Below are 16,008 nucleotides of genomic sequence, written 5' to 3'. Positions count from 1 at the left end.
TCATACAACATAAGATACATATATAGTAAAATGGTTATTATAGTAGATCAAATTAGCATATCTATCATCTCACATAGTTATGCATTTCTCCCAACACCCCTCTACTTGTGGCAAGTGTAGCTATAATATACTCATTTAGCAAAATCCTGAATACAAGACACTTCTTAGCTCTAGTCCTCATGTTGTACATCAGATCCTTTTCATGTTGTACATTATTTTTTTTTAAATAGAGCCTTCTCCAAATCATCCGGTTGCCCCTCCAGGAGCTCAGGGACTCATTAAAAGAGAGAAAAAAATGGATTAACAAAAATATTGCATTTGCTACTGGGTGCCAAAGACAGGATACAGAACACGTGCCTCTGGGAGGGATTAGTGGGCCTGATCTGTCAGTGAGGCCTAGAGAGGTGGGGAGACTTGGTGCAGGTTTCTAGAGGAAAACTTTAGTAGGAAAGGGGGATGGCATTTGATTTCCTTGGCTGGAGTGGAAGGGTTTTTTCATGTTGAAGAGGGAGAAGGTTGGAAAATTATAGTTACTATGTTGCTATGGGGTTTATGTGACTATATTCTATAGGTGTACAGCTTCGGGAAATTTTGAGCAAGAAAGTGTGACTTAAGTAATGTTTTAGGAAAACTAATCTTATGGCTCTGCAAAGACTAGAACAGATGGGCAAATACCAGGTTGGTGATAGGAGGAGACTATGGCATTAAAACAGTTACCAGAGGTAACGAGGGCCTGAACTGCCTTTCAGGTGACAGATAAAGGTGACATTTCCAATAGTGGATGTTTGGGAATTAACTGCATTTCCTGTCAGGAAGTGTTGCATATGAGTATTAGAGATATATATGCACATATCACATATGCACCTGTATGACTCTGTGTGTGTGTGTGTGTGTGTGTGTGTAGCATATAAGGTATGTGAATGAAGAAAGAATTCATTTTCCTTTTTTGCATGTACACTAAAGCACTCTCTATTGAAAGTGGACTTGAATAAATTGTATTGTTTACAATAAACACTCATTTGGCATTATCATTCAAGACACAGATGGCTCCATATTTTCATTCATTTTATTGCAGTATTTTTGCTATTTTTTTAAATTGAAAGCAAACTTTTTCTTATGACTCATGAATCTTAATCTTTGTGGTGATGAAAATCAGCAATAGTGTCTGAATGGCAATTTTCTTGGGAGAACAATGTTAGACAACTAAGCAATTTTTTAAATTAGAAATACCTATCTAGGCCCAGGCGCCGTGGCTCATGCCTGTAATCCCAGCGCTTTGGGAGGCTGAGGTAGGTGGATCACGAGGTCAGGAGTTCAAGACCAGCCTGGCCAAGATGGTGAAACCCCGTCTCTACTAAAAATACAAAAATTAGCTGGGCGTGGTGGTGGGCGCCTGTAATCCCAGCTACTCAGGAGGCTGAGGCAGAGAATTGCTTGAACCTGAGAGGTAGAGGTTGCAGTAAGCTGAGATCTCACCACTGCACTCTTGCCTGGGCAACAGAGGGAGACTCCGTTTCAAAAAACAACAACAACAAACAAGCAAACAAAACCCCATCTAATTATGGTAATATTCCATGAATTGAAAATTTGGAATAAAAATCATACTGCTGTATAGTTTGATAGGAAATCTCAGAAGCAATTACTTTGGAATCCTCTGGATTTGACCAAGGCTCTCCTCTATTATTTTTTTCCCCCTAGCACAGACAGGGAGAAAAAGAAACATCAAATTCATGAGTGGTGCATAGCTGCATAGCTCCCTCAGCAACTTGCCTGCATCTTGGTAATAGCAATCTCTTCATTCTTTCTTGTGAATCCCATGCAGGATCCTCTCTTAGTCCTCTCTGTCTCCGCACAGTGCCTCACTGGGCACATTGCAAGCCAAGCAAATGAATGAATGGACATTGAATAATGAACTAAGCTGTCACTTTTCTTCAGGGATTCAGCTTCCTCGTGTATAAAATTAGGGACTGATTCTAAAATTCTGTATGGTTCAATAATATTAGGGTTCTATAAAACTAAAAGATGTATCACCGCTTACTACTTAGTAAAAGCAATAATGAAAACCCTACTATTTAACCCTCATCAGGAAATAATGAGCTCTTCCACATAGAAAGGAGAAGGAACATAAAGTAGAAAGCAAGATGAAGATACAATTACAATTGAATTTGCTTGCTTTCTTAGAATACTAACTTCTCTCCTTTTCCCTCTCACTACCAAAAATAAAGCCCCCATCGCCCCAGAGAATTCTCTATTCTTCTCAATGTAACCCCCCTCATGGTGCTGTTTCAATAAGTTGTAGAAAAGTAGTTCTTGGGTCCAGTAAAAGCCTTTTACACAGTCCTAGAATTAGTGCCAATTTGGCATGAGAGCTCAGTTCTTCAGATTCTTAATTTACTATGTCCACACAGTGCTAAAGGGAGTGTTATGCAAATACTGAAATAATCCATGGAAAGTCAGAAAGATTCCGTGACTCTAGCCTAGGTTATTAGGATGCCCATTCTGGTCTCCACTACCTTAACTTGGGCTTCCTCTACGCTAATATTATTTATGGACTTCCTGAAATTACTCGACTGTATGTAAGTTATATAACTGAAGGCCACCAGCTATCAAGAATTCTAGCCACAGTGCAGAGAAAAGGGTGCAACTTACTTCAGGTAAGATATGTGTGTAAATTCATCCCAAGCTGAAGAGATTGGATCCCCCCGAACCTCTATTCCACCTCAAATGTCAACAGAGTACTGACTCCTTGAGCGAATGAGTAACTGGTATTCTGCTACCAGTTACTGGTAGCAATGATAACTCCAACCTGCTAGCCAAGACAAAGACAGAATTTGCAGTTGTATTGACAGCCATGTTGTCAGCGTTATGGATGAGACTCCAGAAAGAAATAATAGAGAATCAGTCTGGTTAAACTCATCTGAACTTTGCTCTCAAACATGAAAATTGAAGGAATATTGACGCTTGAGCAAACCCTACAAATGCACCCTAATAAACATGCACACTCATTTGGCCTCATTTATTCAACTTGATCTGCTGCCTTAGTGAAATGTTAACAACACCGGCAATAACTAGTTGAGGCTTATTTTATGCTCAGAATAATGTCGGGCACCTGAATTGCATATCAAGTTCTTGAAATCAGGATGTAAAGTCTTCAGCCACAGCATTACTGGGGACCATAAATAAGAGAAATACAGGGAAGAATGCATAATTCAAAAGCAACAAGCTTATTCTTCTGAAATAAAAATTCATTGAAGAGTTTCTAGGTTCTAAGAATAGCTTTAAGTTTACAGCTCATTAAGGCTTCCAGATGCTCTCTTCCTATTGAGTTTGTATACACCATTTCAGGGGTCTGTCTACATGCAAGGCACAGATGCAAAATGAAATAAAGTATTGATAAGTATAAATGTAGCACAAAATGTACAAAAATGTATACATGAGAGGGAGCAAGTTTAGGCATGCTAACACCATTTAAAATCATTCCTATTCATCAGAATTCCATATTTGCCTTTTTTCTCTTTATATTCTTATATAAAGAATAGCCTTAAAGGTGGACCAGTACATAGTATGTAAGTTTTATTGTATTAAAACATATCCTTATTGATATTTGTACTTTCTCCATTTCTAGTAAATTTTAGAAATAAGTCTCAGCACTTTTAAACAGAATAATTTTAATAAAATTGTAAGGGTTATTCTAGTGATCAATTCTTTATTAAATGTAAATGCTCAATGATTCTATTCTTCTCAAGTAAAAATAAAAAATCCATTGAGAATGTTTTCTATTTAAGGAGTTTATGTATTATAAATATGGAATGGTAAAATATGAATGCTAAAATACAAAGAATGGACGTTATTAATATGTAATATTAAATTCAACTCTCAACCACGTGACCACTATTGAATTATATGCCAAGACACTTAACATTTTAATCACTTTGCCCCCAAAAGACAAAATAAATGCCAGCAAGCCTCTGCATCCCCTGTAAAGCTATAAGTAATCCTAATCAGCTATTATGCTTCACCCCAGAAGCATCAACAAAAATTAATTGAGGAAGAAATAATAGATAGTAAGACACATTCAGAAGTCGGGCATATTGACTTGTTAATGCTATCTTCTCTTTAGGCAAATGTGTGATGGTTAACTTTATAAACTAATAAACATACAGCAATAGCTACTTTAAGGAAAAACATTAGCTTTGTTTCCTAATTTAATTCCTGTTTTCCAGCGTGTTTTTCTCCCCCTTTCCAACTGTCTCACTGGTTGCAGATTTCAACAGTGAGGGTACAACCTGAAAATGTCATTCCACTATAGTCCACAGCTTCCAGAATGCTCTGGGAATCATTAAGAACATCATCTAGAATATCCTGTCCCTCAAAATAAATTTGTTTAATAGGTCAAAGCCATTTGAAAGAAAGCCTTGGCTACTAACACTCTCCTATGCAAGATGTTTATTAGGGATTTGTCTGATATCCAAGGCTTACTCATTTGTAAATGATACAAATCTGAGGATACCAGAGTTTCTCAAACTGGCTTATTCGTGAACAGTTTTCTAAGTTTTACATTTCTGTGTCAATAAAAATCTTAAAAAGAATAAAACTACCAGATGCACACCATTGATATCAGAATCATTCAAAGTGCTTGTAAATAATGCAAATTTTGGGGTCCAGCCTTAACTAAGTGAGTCAAGCTCTGGGGTGGGGTCCAGGAAGCAGGCATTTTTAACAAGTTCCCCAGGTGATTATAAATCACACTAAATCTTGAGAACCACTGATCTAGGCGACCGGTCCATACCAACAATCCCACAGGTGACAAAGTGTGTTCAGACATGTTTCATAGAAGTTGGAACAGAAAGGGGGTGGAAGAACAGCCTCACTCAGACATATACGAGAGCTGAACTGAAGATAATCTACGCTACGCATTTCACAGTTTGCAAGAGTTATCGCTTGGATCCTGTGATTGCATGCATCAGTCTGTAGCAGCAGTTCATTAGCAGTAAGTATAGTAATAAATAACAATGAAGGATTGTCCTGTTCCCAATTCCAGCAATAATTGGATTAGATGCCTATTTATTAAAGATTGCGGTAACACTGCAACTCTGACCTTAATTTCCAAGTTTTTACAAAGTTGCCAAGGGATGTCTCATTAAAATGGGAAATTGAGGACTAATTGCTGGCAGTTTTAGTTAAGTTTGAGATCTGACTATCTTAAACCCTGCAAATAGAGAATTTCAGTACATTTTGGTACACCATACTCAGGCAAATAGCATTCCTTGGGCTGCTTAGTAAAACTTAGTGAACCAAGTTAAATAAGGAAATTGACCAGAGGCTCCATCCTTCCAAAGCACAACATGAAGAATTTTGTTTCAGAAAAGACAATATCATTTATCATTTTAAATTAGCGTGTTTTGTTGATTTTATTTTACAGGCCTTGCATTTCTCCTATCAATTTATATGGTTATTTTGGTTTTATATGTGATGAACCCTATAAACTTAAATCTGGTTTTACATCTATATATGTTTAGAAATATTTTCCTTCATCAAAGGATGAGATTTCAGCTCAATAAAAGAGGACCATCATTCTAATATGGGCCCCGCTGTTTCATGAGCAGTGAGTTTCCACTTACAATGTTTAAGGAGATACCAGATGACATCTGTCAGTAATGCCCCAGAAGGCTGCTTCTTTCAGGAGGGCACTTGGGCAAAATCAGCTATAAAGTCCTGTCCAACTGGGAGATGAAATTGTGTTCCAAATGTTTGCCACTCAGGAACCAGGGCTTGCCTACCCTGTTTGAGGTAGCAACTCAAGCACTAACTTCATGAAGGAACATTCATGTACGTATGTACATGGTCTTTGAATCCCCAACAACTTCTCAATTATAAGTTGAGATTAATTTGTCATTGGTTCCAAGCTTTTTCTCCATAAATCTCACGACAGTTTCCACCACCTCTTCCCCTCCCACGTCTTCTCGGATCCATCAACTCTAATCTGCTTAGATTTACACAAGTTCTCAACCTCTCTAATGAAACCTTTCTTTATCTCTGAGCCAAGCTTTGGTGAATTAACATAAGTAGCTGGGCATGGTATTGTTTTTGGAGTCAAGGTATAAATATTCTGAATGGGAAACCATGAAGCCTATTTTGGAATTCTTCCTGGGTGTCTCAATGCCAATTCCCAAATTATCCCACTGTTTAACAAAATCAAACAGGCATGCAGTGAGCACATACCATCCTCCTGAATGCCATTATAGCTTGATGAACAGAGCACCAAGTAATATCTGAAAATCGTTGTATAACCTTCAGCAAATTTCCACTTCTCTTGATGTGATATCAATATTCATTGAAATATTCCCTCCATTTTCTCTTTTACTAGCACAGATGGGTGGTTCTCAACCACAGCTGCACATTAGCAGAATCACGTGGGGGGATTTTTTAAAAAACAGCCACTGAAGGCTGGACATGGTGGCTCACTGCTGTAATCCCAGCACGTTGGGAGGCCAAGGCGGGTGGATCACTTGAGCCCAGGAGTTTGAGACCAGCTTGGGCAATATATTGAGACCCCAACAAAAAATTTTAAAATTAGCCTGGTGTAGTGGAGCATGCCTGTGGTCCCAGGTACTCAGGAGGCTAAGGTGGGAGGATACTTGAGCCTGGCGGGGTGAGGCTGCAGTGAGTTGTGATGGTACCACTGCACTCCAGCCTGGGCAACACAGCAAGACCCTATCTCAACAAAACAAATTTTTTAAGGCACTGAAGTGAATTCCCACAGCTGGGTGATAGGTACATGTGAACTTACACAATTCCCTCTATTTTGTGTACATTTGAAAGGTTTCATAATTGAAAGTTTAAATTTAAAAAGTTTTAAATATTGGTGCTTAAACTGTATCCCAAACCAATTAGATAAGAACCTCTGGAGAGTGGGACCCAGGCAGCAGTATCTTTCAGCATTCCCCAAGTGACTTTTAGGAGTAAATGGAGTTGAGAAACAGGTAAAAGAAGACTAAAGCACATACTTACACTGAATGTTAAGAATTCCTCAAAAGAGAGAGGCTATAAAAATACACATTGATAACAAGCACTTATTTATATCTTTAAAAAATCATCTGAAGTCCTTATAGAAACCACTGGATGACACGTGCTTGTGCCCATTCTCTATGAAGTGAGTTAACTTTGAACAGGCTGGGTTTGCTTGGCAGTGCCTGCCATCAGATTTGTTCATTCTCACACTCTAGGGGAAACCTATTACTGTAGCTGGCTACCCAATTCATAGTAATGTGTCAATAAAATGCTGGCATATTTCACATCAGGCGTAAAGAACTCATCACACGTTAAATACCGTGACTAGAATTTCAGCAACTCTTCAAACACCCAAAAGAAAAAAATATAATTTGTGGTTTTATTCCAACTTTCTGTGTAATGTGTAGAAGTCACACACACAAGCACTTGTGGTTATCTCAGATGATGAATAATAGAAGGTTCCAGCAGGTACTTTTTGATGAAACAGATAAAAATATTTGAAAAACTAGAGGAACCTGTAGGAAATTGTGTCTAAGTGAATATAACCTGACGTTTTATGAACTGGATCTAGCGATTTTCCCCCGGTGTGTTCAGGCATTGGGATACTGCTACATCACAATACCCGGCCCAGGGATCTCTGTTTTCACTAAGAGCTAAAATTTATTGAGCATTTACCTTATATGAGGAACTGTTTTACAAGCTATTGTTCCAGATGAATAGCTTTCACCATCACCAGAACCCTCCAAGTTGAATCTATTATCACCCTTATTTTCAAAAGAGGTCAGTGAGGCAGAAGCTGTTTCAACAAGGTGCCCGAGGTTACACAGATTTGGCTATCAGAGCCAGCATGCAAGCTCAGGTAGTCTGACTTCTGAGCTAGTCCTGTAAAGCCTCTAACTAGACAGTCAAATGAATATATACACAGAGATATTCAGTTAAATCATATGAAATTGCCAATATTCAACTGTTTTAACTTTCAGAGCAGTAACTTTCTAGCACAATAATATACTCCAATGAGAACACATTGCATTGGCTACAAAGAAGAGAAACAGAGTTAAGGAAAGACTATTTCTACTACTATGGACACATTAGAGAACAGAAAAAGTCTTCCAAAAAGTCACTAGTTTAGAAAGAATATGCAGGTTGTTCATAGTCTAAGAAGCTACCAAAAGAACGTAAGGCAACTGCTAATAAAATTATAATTATTATTGTTAACTTTTATTTACCTCTGCTGTGTGCCACACAGTGTTTTAAGGGATTTCTGTGCACATTATCTCTTTGTTCCTCACAATTCTATGAGGTAGGAACTACAATTATCCATATTTTGCAGGTGATTAAAAAAACTGACGCAAATGAGAGGTTGAGTAGCTTGTCTCAGGCCTCATATTTGGTGAGTAGTAGAACCAGGCAATTTTATTGTGGAGTCCATGATGCTAAACTGCCCCTACACAATTACATAGGTTCCCTTGGAATTTCCTCTACAGAAAAGGGATATTAATTTCAAAAACCTGTGCCCAAAATGGGATACTTGTATAAACATGTATCCATTTGACCAAGAAGAGCATTCTACAAGTTAAGAGTTTGAGAAAAAGGCCAAAGGAGAATGCTGTCATCCATCAGTGGATCCTGCTGACTCTACCTTCAGGACATACCCAGAATCAGCCATTTCTCACTGTACCTGCCTCTGGCACCCTGGTGCAAACCATCACCATCTCCTGTCTGGGTTAGTGCAACATCTCAGCAAATTTGTCTCTGCTGCCGCCCTGAGACCCCTATAGTCATTCTCCAAACAGAAGATACTGTCAGCCTGGTAAAACAAGCCAGATCACGTCACTCTTGTTCAAAGCCTCTGGGGGCCGTGTTATCTGCCCTCACCCCATCCAGCCCCACCATTCTGAACATATCTGCCAGCCACACTCCCCATCTCACTCCAGGCACTCTGTCCTTGCCGTTCCTCACACAAGCCAGGTGCACTCTCACCATCAGCTTTGGAATCATCTCTTCTCTAGGAAATACTAATGCTCTCGCCTACTTCAAGTCTTTGCTCCCATCACCTCTCAGAGAGGCCTGCCCTGCACACCTTAAATATACACAGTAGAAACAAAACTGTGACGGGGCTACCCCAGCACCTGTTCCCTTATCCCACTCTCCTTTTTTCCCATGACCTACCATGGCATATCATTTCCTTATTTATTATGTTTATTGTCTGTCTTCTGCCATTCCAGACAGAAGTCCCACAAAAACAGGGGTCCAGTCATCTAGAACAGTGCCTGGCATTGAGAAGGCATTCAATCTATGTGTGTTGAATGAAAGAATTTTTAAAAACACAGAGATGATAAAATATGGAACTCTTTTGGAAGGATTATTAGAAGGATACAAGTATAAAATTGGAGCGTTAGCTTGCCCAGTATTGGGATTAGACACAGGAAGGAGATTTGTAAGGAAGAAACTAAATCTAAGGGAATGGTGGATATATGATAAAAATGTGACATAGTTGTATGCAACATACATTGCTTCCCTCCAACCATGGAGCTGATTTAGGCAGCGCCTCCCCATCACCCTAAGAAAAACCCCATTCCTCACACCTGAGCCAACCCTGGTGACACCAGTAGGGTTCCTCTTCCATTACACACCCAGAGATGAGAGGGAAGAATGGTAAAGCCACCCCTCCCCAAATGCCACTGGGCCATTGTTAACACCAGGGGCAATTTAATGAGCATTTATATTCTGAGGACAAAAGAAAATGTGACAGGATTCAAGCAGGGCCCTCTTTGCTCATGTGCACAAACAATGGCAATGACCACTGCAGTGGAAAATGTCAGATCATCTGAAGCAGAAGTGTCCAGACTAACATTATTTTTCATATCAATGGTTGCCATGGTGATATTTATAAAGATTTAGCCACCATCAAGCAGTGAATACTTTTAAGGGGCTGTCGGAGGAGAAGACGTTGCAATCCACCCTTTGTCCTCACAAATCACTGTCATCCCACTTGCTCCCATGACATGGCTCACTTCTTTTGATTGCGCTTGGCGTGCCCACTAAAGATGAGTTTTAGATTCTGTCATTTCAGGCTTGAAGCCTGTGCTGTGTTTTTCCATTTGGTCTGCTTTAAGGTTTCTTCAGTGATTCACAGTGCCCTTTCAAACATCGCCAGGTTATTTCTCCATCGATCTCCTCATCCCCAGCCTCTGCCTCCACCAGGGCACCCAAGTTCCAGGGCCTCCCATCCCCTAGTCACCCTCTGGAGGGGGCATTCGTGTGTGTTGACCATTGCCAAATTTATGCCACCTCCATACTTCGAGAAAACACCAGGGGATAGTGAGTCGGTCGAGGTATATCTTAACCACTCCCCTGTACTGACCCGCTAGATTGTAAGCTCTGTGAGGGCAGTGGGTCTGTTTGACTCATATTTGTATTTTTCAGAATAAGTAGCATGGCACGTTAGCCCTCAAAGGAGCTGAAAAACATCCTAGCACAAGGTAGTAGAGACCTTAGTGAATGAAACCACAAATTCCCACGCAAATTAGAAACCCAGGCATCTCCTGGACCTTACTCTCCCTAAACCCCTTGTCAGATCTATCACCAAGTCCTTTGTACTTCACCTTAAAGAATCTCTGGGCTCTGTCCACATCTCCCCAACCCCAGCCCAACATCCTATCCTGAAATAGTCTCTTCTCAGATTTCTAAACCAGCTTCCCAGGACATGAGTGAGCACTCAGAGATACAAAAGTGATGCTGTCACCCCTGCCTAGACCTTTCCAATCCCAGTGTTCTCAGGTGAGGACAGCACTCTCAAATGCAGCCTCAGTGCTGTAAGTGTTCCCTTCCTCCACTCCCCTCGGCCCAGCCATCTTTCCATTCCTCTTTTTCAGCTTCCTTAACTAGGTCACACATCCTCAGCAAGGGTTCTGGTAGCATCAGTCCCTCTGCTTCAAACATCACACCTATGCGTTTGCGTGTATGACGACTCCACGAACCACTGTCTCCCTTCACTAGGTGCAAGTCCCAATAGGGAACCTGGGTTGCTTCCACTCAACACTGTGTCCCCAACCTGCACCCCACCTGGCATGTAGGAGACACTCAGTGAATATTTACAATAAATAAGTGTTGATGGACTGTCATTACTGGAATCAGGACAGTACATAATGGTTAGGTTTCAGCCTGCACAGTTGGTAGCCAGGGGCTCACTGCTTCTGCTGGATACAAAGGAAAAAGCAAACAGACAAAAAATCAACAAGGCTTTTAGGATCTTGGACATTTAAGTGAAGCTTGCGATGGACACTCAAATATTTATCAATATCTTTTGCAAACATAAATTGAGCAGCTACTCTGGGTAGGGGACAAGACAGAGCTGCTGACGACACTTTATCTTCCAGGAACCAAAACCTTAATTTTCCCTAGCGGTGCTGCTGGAGTAGGAACATTTGGTGTTGAAATGCTGCCACAAGAGGCGGGAGGATGACTCAACTATTCTTCAGCTCAGAGGATCAGGCTTTAAACTTTGATACTGATTCACATTTGCTCCCTGGATGCCAGTGATTAATCTCATTAGGAAAGTTAGAGGGCGGAAAAATAAGCGACATTTGTACAGTGATCTGTGATGGACTGAGGGAAACCCCGAGAGACAATGAGTTTCTCTGTCTGCCCATGGACCAGTGTGGGGAACAGAGCAGGAAACATGGAGTCCACAGACCTGCCCTCTGCCCCTCTCCTCCCTCCCAGCTCTCTGACCTTGGCTGGGGTTGCATTGCCTCATCTCCTTTTATCTGCTCTCTCATTTATAAACTGAGTGACTAAACCTGCTTCAAGGATCATTGAGAGGATTAAATGAAATAATTCATGAAAAAAGCACTCAGTAAGCTCTCAATGCCATTTAATGGTGTGTCACAGTGATGACGGGGGCTCACAATAATACCACATGGCCACTCTCTCTCTCTGCCAGCACAGCTGGGGGGCCCCTGGGGTCTCCCTTCTTCCTCTCACCTCTGTGGACGTATAGCTGCAAAAGCTGAGCAGGAAGGCCCTTGGAGAACCAAGCCCATTTGACGAAGTAAACAAGATGGCTCTCGACTGTTGGGAGGTGTGCTGAGCTTATAGATCCATTTCCCAGAAATGCTGGGACGAAGCAGCTGGGAGTTCTGATTAGCGGGTCTGCTGGGTCTGCAGACTTGATAACGCTGCCTGATGGAAAGTGCTAAGTGCAGGAAATGGCATCTGCTCTGAGGTAACAGGCCTCAGATATTTTAAAAAGCATATAAAAATAGATATCAATATGTGGGCTTTTCCTAACATGTTTTTTTTCTAGTCTTGTAGCACACACAATTCAAAAAAGTTTAAAAACGGCTCCAAACCCTTGTCTGTTTTGTTTTTGTTTTTTGAGACAGGGTCTCACTCTCTTGCTGAGACTGGAGTGCAGTGGCACAATCTCGGCCCACCCCAACCCTCCGCCTCCCAGGCTCAAGCAGTTTTCCCACCTCAGCCTTCCGAGTAGCTAGAATTACAGGCGTGTGCCACTACCACCTGGCTAATTTTTGTATTTTTAGTAGAGATGGGGGTTCACCAGGTTGGCCAGGCTGGTCTTGAACTCCTGACCTCAAATGATCCACCAGTGTCGGCCTCCCAAAGTTCTGGGATTACAGGCATGAGCCACTGTGCCCAGGCACTCAAAACATTTTTATAGCATTTACTTGAGAAGTTCTCTCAAGAATACAGGCCTCATTTGGAATCACTTTAAAAATTGCAAATACTCATGATGTTGGAGATGGACTGGTTTTTGGAAGAAGCCAAAATGATTTAGCACTGAGCTAATAAATAAGGGGGTCAATGGGGTCAGATCCACTGAGCATCAAAATAAACAAAACAAATCCCTGAGTTTTAACTATAAACAAACTCAACTAACTTCTTTAGAATAGCTTAATGTACTAGTTTGGAAGGGACTTCAAAAAGTAGTTCCAACAAGATTTTGAACAACAGAACCATCTTCACCCACAATAGCAACTAATTTATTGAGCGCTTAGTATGTGCCAGGCACTTTGCAAGCATTTGACATATATTCTGTCACTTACATTTCAGGAAACCTGCCAATCTCTTATACCCATCTTACAGAAGATAAGGTAAGTGACTTCTCTGAGCTCACAACCAGGTAAATGATAGAACTGCACTTATCTGCATGGATTTTTACTTGCAAGAAGACAACATGCCTTTGAATGAATGCACTCTGATACGTTTGTTTAAAAAAAAAAAATCATCATTTAATGGTTGAGCTTCTTTTCACCAATGCAGAAACAGAACACTGTGACAGATATGAGGACTCACTGGAGTCTGGACCCAAACCACTAAGACCAGGGATTTGCAAATGTATCCCAATTCCTAAAGGAACAATTATGAGACCCTGTTAAATGGGAAGCAGAAATGAGCCTAATAAACACTTGGAAATGGGTGACAGATTAGGACATTGAATATCCAGACACTATTATACTTTTGTGGAGAGTGTACGCCTATAGTATGCAGAATGATTATATATTTATTTAGGTATGTAGAAGCTGCACGGTCTGGGTGTTAAGAGATGAGCCTGGTTAGTCAGAGTTGAGTTTAAACCTGGTTCTGGAAGTTGCTGGCTGTGAAATAAGTTTCTTAACCTTCAAGGCCTCAGTGTCTTCACTGCAAAATGGAAATGACCACATTACCCACTTCATGGGGTTCTTTCAGCATCAAATATATTAAGCTTCTCCAATTGTGCCTAACACATAGTTGGCACATACCAGTTAGCTACTATCATTAATACTTAAGTAAAAATACATTCATTTTCCTAAGATTCATTCTCTAGAAGAGGGCATAACAGGACAAACATTCATATTCTACAAGTGTACTTAGTCTTTAACAGCAGTGTTGTAATTCAATTAGACTACATCAAGTATGAGTTTTTTGAATATTATGAGTATTTTCCTTGCCAACATGACATAGTGTCTGGAATTAATTAAGTGATTGTTGCTAAAGTGAAGTGTCCAGGACCATTTCTATATAAGCTCTCAAAAAAAGAATAATTTGGCATGTGCTCCTCATGAAGATGAATAAACAATTTTTTTTCTGTAGAGGACATTTTGATCTTCAAAATATTTGGCTACAGTTTTACTTTTATACAGTTGAACAGTTACTCCAAAGTTGCAGACCAAGAACACAGGTGATCAAGGTTTCGACAATGAAATGTTCTTATATCATTAAGTCTTGACTTATTAAAAGACTTATTTACAAATAAATGGAGAAGGGAAATTTCTCAGATTTCTTAATTTGGAACACAGACTTTTTGCAGAGAGAAAGACAAAGGGAGTGTCTATCTTAACTGTAGGAAGTCCTTACTTCTCCACTTGCCTGGCAAGGACAGAGAAATCTTATACTGGAGGTGTGAACACCCAGCTAATTCAATAGCCACTAGAGATAGGATGCTAAAGGCAGAGCATCATAGCAGCAATACAAAAAATGGCAATTTGTTGTAATGGAAACACTATAGTTTGTCCATACTTTAAGCATGTCATGGATTAATTAGGCTCTTATCCAATCACCTGGGACACCAAGAAGTGAAACAGTGTTTCTAAACGAAAGTATCTTCTGAGTTCCGAATAATCATTCCACAAATAAACTTCTGGATGTTTTTTATAAACTCATGATTATTTGATGTAATTTGAAACCCTCTTGCAGTTCATATCAATCATACAACATTTATTTGGTTACCTCCTTAGAAAAAATCCTACGAAGGCTGAACAAAATTATGGATGTTTTAATTACTATCTCAGATTCTCAGTACATAATCCAAATAAAATATTTTTCATCTACCACATAATTGACAGTTTTGCTAGTAAGACCAGAAAAAAAGTTGTTATACTATACCTATACTATGACCTTGGTTACTATATTTAAAATTTTTGCCTTTATGCACTCTGTAGAATGAGCATGTTATTTAGCCTTGCTTTATATGATTTTTCTTTTCATTGTATTTTGATCTTTGGCTCAGTTACTATGACACCATCCAGATGTGAAAATATGCCTCTATTGACCTTACACAATACCACCATTCCCAATATGACTTCCTTTTCCTACAAGTCCTCTCAAAATTCGTTTGCTGGATTAGGTTTTTCTGCAACTATGACTTAGAAAAATGCTGAAAGTAATCTAAGGTGTTTGTATAAAAGGATGATATAAAAATGGAAATAGCACAAGAGCTGATTAAAGCTAAACCTAAAATTAGATGGGTTCCCTTGATTAATGGCATAGCAACAGCCTGATGAGTGATGGGTGAAGAACAGCCATAATTGACACTAATCTAGATTCAGTAACTTTAAGAGTGAAGAACTCTCATCCCTACCATACAGTTTATTTTTAAGAACAAGCTCCCTCAGAGATACATAGAGAAAGTCTAAACTATTTTGGCAGTGCAATCAGCTTGATAAGAGCAACTTTTTAATTTTAACCTTTTCAAACTTAACTCACTCTGCAGGAAGAGATGACTGGTTACGAACTAAGTCAAAGCCTCAGGTAAAGTACAAGTTCTTCTAGATAGGGGAATTAAGCATGCAGATCCTAAAATTCCTAGAGAACACCGCAGGATGCCTGCTGCACTATTTGCCGCACCATTCTGAAAATCGACATTTGTTCAGGTACATTGATCAGGAAGGGGAACATTTGCACATTTGTTGAAAGGAAATTAAATGGCAAGTATTGTTATGTGACTGGAATGGAACATTCCATACTCTATGTGGTAATTTCCAAGGCTTTATATTGGGGGGTGGGGAGAAGAACGAAGGACTCATTACCTTCTGTGGTTTCCTTATAGTCACATAAGGCAAATCCTTTATGAGAAGCACCAAGCTTCTGAAAGGCTAGTGATCAACTGCATGACATGTCCAATGAGAAATTTTAATTTTCTCATATGATACAGAGTTGTAATTAATTTTTAAAATTTGTTTCATTTCTCAGTCTGGAGCATCCTTTTGGTGCCAG

This window comes from Theropithecus gelada, chromosome 18 (genome assembly GCF_003255815.1).
Source record: "Theropithecus gelada isolate Dixy chromosome 18, Tgel_1.0, whole genome shotgun sequence".
NCBI lineage: Eukaryota > Metazoa > Chordata > Mammalia > Primates > Cercopithecidae > Theropithecus > Theropithecus gelada.
This window is presented reverse-complemented; position numbering follows the sequence as displayed.